The following is a 12,160-nucleotide window of genomic DNA, read 5'->3' on the forward strand; positions in this document are numbered from 1 at the left end:
GGTGGTGACGATGGTAGTGGTGGTGATGATGATGATGACAGTGCTTGCTTGTAATGACTACGTTGCTGGTGGTGGTGATGATGATGATGGTCGTGGCCCTGGTGATGATGATGGTAGTGATGATGATGGTAGTGGTGGTGGTGATGACGATGGTAGTGGTGGTGATGACGACGGTAGTGGTGGTGGTGATGATGGTAGTGGTGGTGATGACGATGGTAGTGGTGGTGATGACGATGGTATTGTTGGTGATGATGGTAGTTGTGGTGGTGATGATGGTAGTGGTGGTGATGACGATGGTAGTGGTGGTGGTGATGATGGTAGTGGTGGTGATGACGAAGGTAGTGGTGGTGATGATGATGGTAGTGGTGGTGATGACGATGGTATTTTTGGTGATGACGATGTGGTAGTGATGGTGATGACGATGGTAGTGGTGGTGATGACGATGGTAGTGGTGGTGATGATGGTAGTGGTGGTGATGATGGTAGTGGGGGTGATGACGATGGTAGTGATGGTGATGACGATGGTATTGGTGGTGATGATGATGGTAGTGGTGGTGATGACGATGGTGGTGGTGGTGATGACGACGGTAGTGGTGGTGATGACGATGGTAGTGGTGGTGATGATGATGGTAGTGGTGGTGGTGGTGACGATGGTATTGTTGGTGGTGATGACGATGGTAGTGGTGGTGATGACGATGGTAGTGGGGGTGATGACGATGGTAGTGATGGTGATGACGATGGTATTGGTGGTGGTGATGATGGTAGTTGTGATGACGATGGTATTGGTAGTGATGATTGTAGTGGTGGTGATGATGATGGTGGTGATGACGATGGTAGTGGCCCTGGTGACGCCGGTCACTGTGGCGAGCTACTGATTGCGTGTCACTATAATATTACGTCTGATGATGCTTATTGTGATGCCGGTGCTGGCGATGATGATCGTGATTGTAGTTTTTTTGTGGTGCTGCGAACAATAATTTCACTCCTGATGATGACGACGGTGATGCTGGTGGCGCTTGCACTGATGATGATGTGCAACTGGTGGTGGTGATGATCGCTTGCTGGTGGCGATGCCGGTATAACAATAACATCACGACCGATAACTCCGCTTGTACTGATGCCTCTGCGAGTGATGAGAGGTGGTGCCCGCACAAGGAGTGTGATGCGTGACGGGGGGGGTGCGGGCAGCTTTGATGATCATCAGTGACGTCGGCAGACAGACCTGCCGGGTGTTGCCCGCGTCTCTCCTCGACATCGTGACGTGTGCGCAACCGCACGCAGATAGAAGGGAGCGCCCACTCATCACGGACTCGCGGAGAGAGCACCACCACCCACCACCACCCACCATCACCCCCACCACCACCCACCACCACCCACCACCCACCACCACCCCCACCACCACCCACCACCCACCACCACCCACCACCAACCCCACCACCACCCACCATCACCCCCACCACCACCCACCACCCACCACCACCCACCACCACCACCCCCACCACCACCCACCACCACCCACCACCAACCCCACCACCACCCACCACCACCCACCATCACCCCCACCACCACCCACCACCACCCACCACCCACCACCACCCCCACCACCACCCACCACCACCCACCATCACCCCCACCACCACCCACCACCACCCACCACCACCCACCACCACCCACCATCACCCCCACCACCACCCACCACCACCCACCACCACCCACCACCAACCCCACCACCACCCACCACCAACCCCACCACCACCCACCACCACCCACCACCACCACCCACCACCAACCCCACCACCACCCACCACCACCCACCACCACCACCCACCACCACCCCCACCCCCACCACCACCCACCCCCACCACCAACACCACGCGCGCGCGCGCGCGCTCTCAACAGTCGCCAAGACCCTCGGTCGCACTCCGCGCGCCTCGCTGAGCGCGCCGCTCATTGGATCATGAATTCGGGACAACAACGACACCACCACCAGCACCACCAGCAGCAGCAGCAACAACAACAAGAAGAGCAGCAACAACTGTAATAAAATAAAACACTAAAAACAAATAGTCACCTGCTGGGCGGGTGCTTCATGGACCCTCGGATCGAATTGCTGCAATCGTTGTCGACGGTCCAGGTACGTGCAGATGTCAGTGTGCCTGAGTTTAAAGATGATGATGATGATGATACTATTATAAGTTACACGCGCAATATGTATTGTGCTCGTACGCACTGATTATAATGGCCACACTTGATACGTTGCAGTAGCGGTTGTGAAGTGTGGGGATAATGATGTTGATGATAGCTATCTAGTGTGCGTGTGTGGGGTTTTTTTTGGGGGTTGTACCGCCGCGCATCATTCGGCAACTGCGTTTCCGATGTTTCGCCGGAAGCCCTGGGAGCCTCTTCAGTTCCTCGAAGAAGCCCGTCGTGCTGTGAGCAACACGGGGGAGCAACCCGAACGCAACATCAGAGTGAATGATACAACGGCGGCGGCAGCCTGCCACTGCACGGTGTTGCTGATTGTGGATCGTTCCCGCGGCACCGCGCTTCTCTAGCGAATATCTTCTGCCAAGCGGCACCGAGCAACTCGTGTGCGTATCGTGTGTGTGTATGTATGTGTGTGTGTATGTGTGTGTATCGTGTGTATGTGTGTGTGTATGTGTGTGTATGTGTGTGTATCGTGTGTATGTGTGCGTATCGTGTGTATGTGTGCGTATCGTGTGTGTATGTGTGTGTATCGTGTGTGTATGTGTGTGTGTGTATCGTGTGTGTATCGTGTGTGTATGTGTGTGTATCGTGTGCGTATCGTGTGTGTATCGTGTGCGTATCGTGTGTGTATGTGTGTGTATCGTGTGTATGTGTGTGTATCGTGTGTGTATGTGTGTGTGTATGTGTGTGTATCGTGTGTGTATGTGTGTGTTTCGTGTGTGTATGTGTGTGTGTATGTGTGTGTATGTGTGCTAGATTCCCTACTGTGTGCCCCGAACCCAATGTTGCTGCTGATGATGATATCCATTGTGCCAATCCCACTCGGGAACACACGCGTAATGAGCACAGTGCATCAGCTTTTTTATTTTTGCCAGGCCAATGTTAGCAGGCGGGAAGTGTTTAAGCAAGTGCACGTTGTGCCGATTTAGACCTTCTGGCGATCATCAGCAGGCTTGTTAAAACAATGCCGATAGATCACCGGATGTTGCTGGCAAAATAGCACTGCACGTATCAGCAACAACAGCAGCATCCACTAAAATGTGGGCCCTTTGAAGTTGCACGCCGTTTGCTATTTGTGGGAAAATATTTTTGTCCGTCTAGATTTGACGAAATTTGGCAAATTAATCTCAGAAAATTATCACTAATGTGCAGCAATTAGCAGCGATGATGGGATCTTGAGTGCAGTAAACCGACGCATATATATTGTTTTCGTGATGCCACTGCGCCGGCAGTGGGTGCACAAGCACAGACAACACAACCTCCACACAATCCTTCCATTGCACAGTTAAAGTGTGGACAAATAAATATAACAGGTGATGTTTCGAGCCATGACCCTTCTTCACAGTAGAGAGAGATGAAAATTATCCAACCGTGCAGCAATTCGCAGCAGAAGCGGTGCTATAAATGGACGCAGTAAATTAAAAACACAACGATTTGTGTAGTAATTAGCAGCAGCAGTAGCAGCAGCAACAATAAATAACATGCGCATTCAATCCCCACGCAACCCCCCAGTACCTCTGAAGATAAGATGCAGGGGATAAGCCATGCGGAACGCTTTAATCAGACCCGCTGGTTTAGAATCCAAATTTCGTCTCTCCCTGTTAACTGCTTGAGCAGTGTCGGCAAGAAGCCACGAACGAACAACGCGGGTCCCAAGTAGCTCAAGGGGAAGCCGAATTAATTTTGCACAAATAGGGGGCGCACCGTATATCAGCTCCTATTCAAATTCCAATAGAGACATACCGATCTAATTGACGTTAAATATCGTTTAATCTCTCTCATCTCCACCCTGTCCGCATCTTACTTCTTCTCTCATCTCACGACACCTCTCAGCTCAGTCGACTAATCCTGCACTGCAGAGGCAAGGGTTGGTGGATCGCACAAACGTTGCGAAATCTCCATCCCCGTAGGGCGTCGATGAGCAACCGGAGCAGCGCGGTGTGGCGGGAGAGGGCGGCACAGAACACGTGGACTCCACGTGCTCCGCCTGCATGGGATCGAGTGTTGCCCCCTCTCCGGATGCTCCGGTTTCATCTCTCGCATAAACACTCATCAATTGGCCGATATCGCCTTCACATAGAGAGAGAGAGAGGACCGCAGCGCTTGGGCTAATTGTTTATAGAGCCGGATCCGCGGTTCGTGGCTTCTCCTCGCGCTTCGGAGTCGTCCCCCCCCCCTCCCCCCCGAGAGCGAGCGACTCCTCTGTGCCGGCGGCGCGTTACAAGCTTGACGTCATTTTTATTCTTACATTCATCTTATCTCACACACTACGTCTCTAGCTCTTGTCTATATATATAGTCATCTCGCTAGCTTTTGAAATGGTGGAAGAGATAGAATGAGGAGGAGGAGGCAATTAATTTTTGATGAGGGCCCTCCAATGGGCTAGCACCATTGCACTGTTGCTCGGGGGCTGACAGAGAGAGGAGTCGCGTTCAAAAAAAAAAATATTTCCAGAAGGACGCGAGGGTCGTGCCCGCGATTATGCGCAGAGGCGCCCGCGCCGCGTCCACCACCACCACGGTGGAGGCGAGACACGACGTGCATCGTAGGCTTTTGTGCACAGCATCGTGTCTTGCTTTCTCACTGTACGTACGTACGTTGGACTTCTTTCGCACCGTGCGTCGCCAACCGTGCAAATCGGAGGTGCGCGGGGGAAAGACAACAACCTAAACACAGAAAAGCAGTGCTAAATAAGTACGTTTTCAATTTCGATTTTAAAGTGCATAGCACCGGTGGATTCCTAAAATCGGACGGAAGAGCGTTCCAGACGGCCGCAGAAGCGCATCTGAACGCGCGCGATGCAGTCACCGTCTTTGTTCGATGGCCAGCCAAAGCTGCCGTGAGGATGATCGGAGTTTGCGTGATGGTTTATGCTCCTTAATCAGGGCCCTGTAATGTAGACGGAGTGCCCTTGTCAATAACATCTGGCAGCATTTGTTCCACAAGGCTGACTCCGCTGATGAGATCCAGGAAGGCTCAAATCGGTCCGGAGCTCCCTTTTGACGAGGCACGTGTCGCTGGATAGACACCGGCCTGGAAAGCGAATGTAGGCGCATGGACTTAAACGTGTTTCGTTTATGTGTGTGTGTTGAACTTCTTTCGTACCGTACGTAGCCAACCGTGCCAACCCGGAGGCACGGTGCTGAGGTCTGAATATAGCCACGATTACCCCACGACGGATAATTCGAATTGTGAAGCAAAGTAGGCTGGGGCAGGACTAGGGAGAGCACGTGTGTCTGGATGGTTCGTCGACCGCGGAGATGGAGCGATGGAATCCGCTCCGATGCAGGCGTTTGGGTGGATTGTTGTTACATCGCTCGATCGTGAGATATGGCGGTGCGCTCGAGGATTCACTATCCAGCTGTGGATTGACCATGGCCGATGATGATGATGATGATGCAATAATGAATTTGTTATTGAGTTAAATGTTTGAAGTCTTCTAACGCAACACTCGTTCACGTGTCAACAATAATCACTTAAAGTCATTTTACAGCCGAGTTGTCAATCCCACTGCTCTATCAAGATGTCCCCGTGCGTTGCGCAACAGTCATGAGGACTGTTTAACCATACTTCACCACCGCTGCTGATGATTGATGATGATATCGTGGCAAGACGGCGGCTGTGTCTTTGTCTTCGAGTGTCTGTATGAGTGTCTTGCTGTGGGAAGCGGTTAGAGCGCTGCGCTACGAACTCGGCGACTCCAGTTAGATTCCCACTCACGGCCAACATGAGTGACGATTATCTGAACCGGTCCTGGGCCTCCCCTAGGTCGACTTAGCCTCAAAATGAGTACCTGGTGCGGTGTGTAAACATCGCCACTCGGGAGACAAAGGCGGTCGGGTGAGGTGCTAGCCACCCACCCCCTCGTGTACCGTTCCGGCCTTCATAAGGGTGCTCGCTAACAGCACTTGCCCCTACAGTCTGTGAAAGGCTACACGGGAGATCTTTGTCTTGCCGTGGGTTTAACTTTGACATAAGATGATGATTACCCGTTTGTGTAGTGTGTGTGTCCGTGATAAATCACCTGTTACGCAAATGCATTTTCCCCGTCTTGTCACAAGGCGGATTAAATATTAAAGCGCCTGCGTTGACAGCGGCGTTCGAGACAAACAACCACAGCCAGACTCTGGAGCATTGTCTGGAACGTCACAGCGATGTAACATAGAACGACACTGTCTGGCCATGCTACTGATGATCATGCTGCTGATGTTGCTGCGTTGGCAGTGGTGCACAAGCACCTGAAGTAAAAACAATATAAATAACGTGCGACGTTTCGTGCAATGGCCCTTCTTCATAGCAAATTAACGTATGATATCGGATGACGTTTTTGTCCAATGACCCAGCCTTCGGAGCTAAGCATACTGCAGTGCGCTAAGCACTGCACCGCTACTGCATCACATTGTGATATCACCACCCCATCACAATCTTAAACTGCAATAGAGGCTATCGCCTAGTTAACATGCGATAGCAGTCCTATGCTACGAGTACTAGTAGCCGAGAGAGGGGGTTTTACAGACTTCTATCGGCGTTAGCGTCACACTCCACGGAAGGAAAACAACTTGGTTCACTGATGGTGGGACTCGTGTATGCGTAAGTGTTCAGCACGAGACTTGGAGCAATGCAGCACCTTCGTCCGACTCGGCACCACGAGTGAAACCAATCTGTCTCCAAGCTGTAATGCTGGGAGCCACAATGCAAACAATTTGCTTTGTATGATTAATTATAATCACATATTCATAATAAAGGTTTTTGGTGAGATCGCGTCAGTATAAATGTGTCGTAACCCTCCACCACTCGACACAGCCGGTAAGGTTTGTCACGTAAACAAAACGCGCCAAATAGTTTCTCCTTCAGCCCACTCTATAAGCACATAACTTGATTGTGGAATAAATTAATATTTTACCAACCTTTGCTAATCCACTGCTGGATGAAGACCTCGGCACGCTGGGTTGATAATTGGGGTTGGTTGACTATACTTCACTACGCTTGTCAGTGAGGGGTTGGCGAACGATCGAGCTCCAGGATGGGTTGAGATAACACTTGCCACTGATGTTAGCCGTGGCCGAGAATCGAACAATCCGCTTTTATGGGTTCATATTGTGCGCTAACCACTGCGCCACGACTCCTCCGTGCACCGTGCTTTTACAATACAGGCTGTAAGAGAATATCTAAGTCCTTAGGCTCTCCTTAACTTCTTACACGGTTATTTTTGTAATTAATTGCACGGAACTATTCCCAACAGTCAACTCGACAAAAGTAATAAAATAGGAACAGAGTTAAGAAAGGCAGATCATTTCGTCCCATCAGCATGGGGAACACGTTCCGTCAACGGACGTTTTGTAAATTATGTTTCAGAACGAATTTGTGTAGACAAGGCTCATGACCTGTTCAGATATCTCACTCGTCATTGATGTTAGCCGTGGCCGGGAATTTAATTCGGATCGCCAGGTTCATAACGCGATGCGTCAACCACTGCGCCACCGCTCCAACCCAGACGAAGCCACACCTTTCATCTCCCTGTCGCTTCCCGAGCGTCATTAGAATTGACGTCAGTCGCCCAGTCACGGTGTTCACGAGGCAGTAAATGCCATACTTAGCGGTAATATTGCGGCATCCGAATGAAACTATTTTGGGTTTCGTATATTTCTGGTTAAAAGCACAAACTTGACCATAACTATTCTTTGGTTCTTTCGGTAAAGTTACGGAGAAATAAATGAAATAAGAATAGAATACGACGTTTCGATTGGAACACAAGCAACCATCATTAGGTACAAATGAATGAGAAAACAAACCCAGTAAACTTGGAAATATAATGCAATACAACACAGAGAGTCGGCCAACACAACAGTCAAAACCCCACCTGGTTGATTACGTTCCTCCAAAGATTCCTAAATTTGAGAGAGAGACAAAACATAGACACACAGACAGACACACACGCAGAGAGAGACTCACACAGAGACAAACAGAGAGAGACACGCATAGGCACACAGAAAGACAACGCCTCTGTGTCGACCATAACTGTCCCATATTTCAGCTCACTATGTCTTCTGGAAGACCACTACAAATGACATGAGTTGCTCAATCAGGAACGTCTGCATGCGCGAGCTGTAATACCCAGTTGTACACTTGGGTGACCCAAATTTAAACATCGCGAGTTTTGCATTTATGTGGTTATAAGCGTATACCCGATTTTAATTGTCCCAAATTTCAGCTTCCTATCTCTCGTAGCACATCATTATAATTTGCGTCAACCAGTGGCTCCGTCACGATATTCGATGCACACGAGGCGTAGTGCGCAGTGTTCGAGGCTGCTCACATTCGCCCTGTCGATAAGTATTGTTTCAAGATGGCTCAGACTGCTCAGATAAACACGGCTTTTCCTTGCACTGAAAAAGCGAAGCAGCCCGCTTTGAAATGGCACAGCGACGTCGGCGAAGGGATCAGGGGACGAGTTATGTAACATCATCCCCCACGCTCTCCTAAACATGACGCTGACCTTTGCGAATTACTATTTCGAGATTGGCATTTTCTGGTGATGGGTTAGCAGTGGCGCACGAATAACATTTCGAAACAAAAAGTAAACACGATCGTCAATAAACAACGCTCGAGCCTCGAAAGGAAAACAAATTATGTGATAGGCGACGTTTCTCACAATGAAGGGCCATTGACTGGAACGTCGCACATTGGCATGTTTTCCTTGTGAAGGCCACGGTGTTATTGACGAATGTGTTGAGCTTTGTTTAAAAATATAAATATAGAAAAAGAGAGAGCGAGGGAGGGCTTGTAACATACCGCCCACGCCCGAAAACCTCGTCGGTGTTTGTGATTGAAGTACCTGGTGTGGCGAATCGCACACACCCGGTAAGTCTGAGCTGTTCCATCGTCGCCACCAACTGCTACAATTCTGCGGTAATGTGTCTCACCGAGACACAAAAAAGTGTTACTCGGGGTTTTTTTCCCAGAGCTCTTCCGCACCTATTCTGCGTACAGCACTTCATCATCGCTCACATCATAGGACGCATTCTCTTTGCACGAGGAGTAGCAAGAGGGCTTCTAATCCTGATAACGATCTTCCAGGACCACTTGTTCTGCAGCATGATGCCTTTTGTCAGCCCACTGCTCGGGAGATCCTTCCCTCTGCCGTGCGGTTTGTCCGGGTTCGTCCAATGTACTTCATCGTCTCTGATTCTCACTACTTAGCCCCCGCAGCCTATAACACCTGTTATTAACATATAAATGTATGTTGGACTTCATTTGCACCGTGTCTAGCCAACCGTGCAAATCGGAGGTGCGTGGGAAGGACAAAAGACTAAACACAAAAGTAGTTCTTAAGAAATGAGTTTGTCAATCTAGATGATGATTTAAAAGTGCATAGCTCCAGTGGCTTCCTAATATCGGACGGAAGAGCGTTCCAGACGGCCGCAGAAGCGCCTCTGAAAGTGCACGATGCAGTGACCGTTTTTGTTCGATGGCTGAGCCAAAAGCTGCTGTGAGGGTGATCGGAGTTCGCGTGATGGTTTACGTTCCATGACGAGATCAGCAAGCTATTGTGGTTCATTTGTGGCAAGTACTTTGTATTTAATGAGCACTCATCTAAGCATTAGCCAGGCACAATACTGCTTAGAATCCCAGATCTGATGAGACTGGGTGCGCTCCCGCTCATTCGGTCACAGGTATCCCGTGGAAACTCGACCTCAAAACATTTTGAACGCCGCTCAATTATCACCAGCAGTTGTTCAATGGATGAACTGGCCTTTGCCATGGTAACGTGGAATTCCCATCACTGGATCAAGGTCACAAACAGAGATGAATTTCTCCATCACTCGATTGAGCACTTTGAGTTGACATCAAATATAGATGATAATGAGGGAGTGACACGTCTCTTTTATAGATTCTAGTGCCACACTCAAGTCTACAAACAGCTACCCTCGTTACTTTGCGTCCATACTTGTTGCTCGATTTGCCACTATACCTGCTAATGAAACAGCTCATAGACACTTCTACACTCCATCACTGTATCCTTTCAAACCCTATCTTTGTCCCAATATTTCTCCAGCACTCCTTCCAAACTTCATTCTGCTCTTAAAAATAGCACCATCTGCGAGCTACTGCTAGTCGTCCAAGGTTCACCGCTCTTCATCCTTTCACAGAAAATAATTGTGCAAACTATTAATTCTACTTTTCTTATTTCTGGGTGGTATTGAGCTTCATCCTGGCCCAAATGTAAAGAACTCGTATTATTCTGTAGATTTTTCTGGCAGGAAAGGTGTTGGTGTTCTACATGTCAACATCAGAGGGCTTGTGATTAAATTAAGTCAACTAAAACTAGAAGTGGCAAATCTTGACCCGGACATGTTTTGCCTAACAGAAACATTTCTCACTCCTGCCGTCAATGACTTACAGATTGCGAATGACAACTACAACCTTTTTCTGCTTGACCGAGGATCTAAAGAAGGTGGAATTGCCATCTATGTTCGTAATACTATTGCATGTTCACTAGCTCACTCCTTGTTAAAAAAATGTTGCTTTGAAGGTCTGGCTCTCAAAATAACTCTCCCAAATAATCAATAGATATTGGTAGTGTGCTGCTATCGACCACCTAGTGGGAAGGATGTTGAAGCTGCATCTGCACTGAGAGAGCTTTTTGTGGGCCTCCCTAAAGGTGAAATAGTTTTAGTGGGTGATCTAAATTGGAATTGGCTAAACCCGCTAGCCGTGGCCACAAATTTTGCAGATTAATTTAATCTGTTTCAATTAATAAATGTCCCCACAAGACCCAACCTAAAAAATCCGGGACAGTCATCTCTGCTTGACGTCCTATTGACAAATGCCCCTCACAATTCACACTGACTGGTGTTCTGGGTAATAACCTTACTGATCACTCCTTCATTTTTGGGGTGAGATCATCAGCCAGACCCAAAGCCCCCCCGAAATTGGTTGAGAAGCACTCTATGAGACACTTCAGCACTCAGGCATTTAGTAATGATGTGCTTCACTTGGATATTGACAAGGTCTGTGATATCCCCAACCTGACTACGGATTGGGAGACCTTCAGGTACACGTTTCTCCAAATTCTTAACAAACATGCTCCGTTGGTTAGATTTAAAACTAAAAGCAACCGCCCACCATTGTTTGATCCTTTGATTACAAAGGTCATGAAAATTAGTTACAAGGCTTGGGCATGTGCTCAGAAAAGTAATTTGGTCAATGACTGGCTAGAATACAGGATTTTAAGGAAAATATGCGTCAAAAAAATAGAGGATGCAAAAAATGCCTATTCCACTCTCCTGAAATCACATGGAAATGCCAGGATTTTCTGGAAAACAATCAAACGTATCGAAAAGACATCCAAAACAGACAATCTGCCCGTTGAGCTTAACCGAAATGGGGAATATTTTTCAGATCCCCAAAAAATAGTTGATCATTTTAACCTTCATTTTTCTGAAGCTGATAATCTTTTTGATAATGTATTGGGAGTCACCCCTGCTCATGCAAATTCCTACACCCCTGTCCAAACATTAAAGAATTTAGTTTCCAGCCAATCCATGAAAGTAATGTTCTGAAACAACTGTCCTACCTCAAAGGGTCCTCCTCAACTGGAGCAGATAGTATTCCCGTCTTTGCTCTACTAACTGTTGGTCACCTAATATACAAACCTACAGCCCATATTTTTAACCTGTCCATCAAAGAAGCATCAGTTCCTCTAGAATGGAAACATTCCAATGTCCGTCCACTTCACAAAGGGGGCCCTAAAGATGATCCAAATAACTACCGACCTATCTCAATTTTGTCCCCGTTGATGAAAATTTTGAAAAATTATTGAACTACCAAATTAGCAGTTTCCTGTCCACCAACAATCTACTACATCTCAAACAATCTGGGTTCCGAAAATAATACAGCACAACATCTGCTGCATTAGACTCTCTGAATCACATTTACAGTAGCCTTGATAA

General features: G+C 48.3%; 1 protein-coding gene across 2 annotated transcripts in view; it reads left to right on the forward strand.

The window, feature by feature from the left end:
* The first annotated feature begins 1,859 nt into the window (after positions 1-1,859).
* Positions 1,860-12,160, forward strand: part of KLHDC8B (kelch domain containing 8B) — a 76,686-nt gene continuing 66,385 nt past the window's right edge. For both annotated transcript variants that reach the window (XM_032954390.2, XM_032954391.2), the window contains exon 1: positions 1,860-2,133. The gene's annotated coding sequence lies outside the window, so the exon portion shown is untranslated. The remainder of the gene's footprint in view (positions 2,134-12,160) is intronic.

The sequence above is a fragment of the Petromyzon marinus genome, chromosome 14, assembly GCF_048934315.1.
Source record: "Petromyzon marinus isolate PM22_M1 ecotype Great Lakes invasive population chromosome 14, UKy_Petmar_22M1.pri1.0, whole genome shotgun sequence".
NCBI classification, from domain to species: domain Eukaryota; kingdom Metazoa; phylum Chordata; class Hyperoartia; order Petromyzontiformes; family Petromyzontidae; genus Petromyzon; species Petromyzon marinus.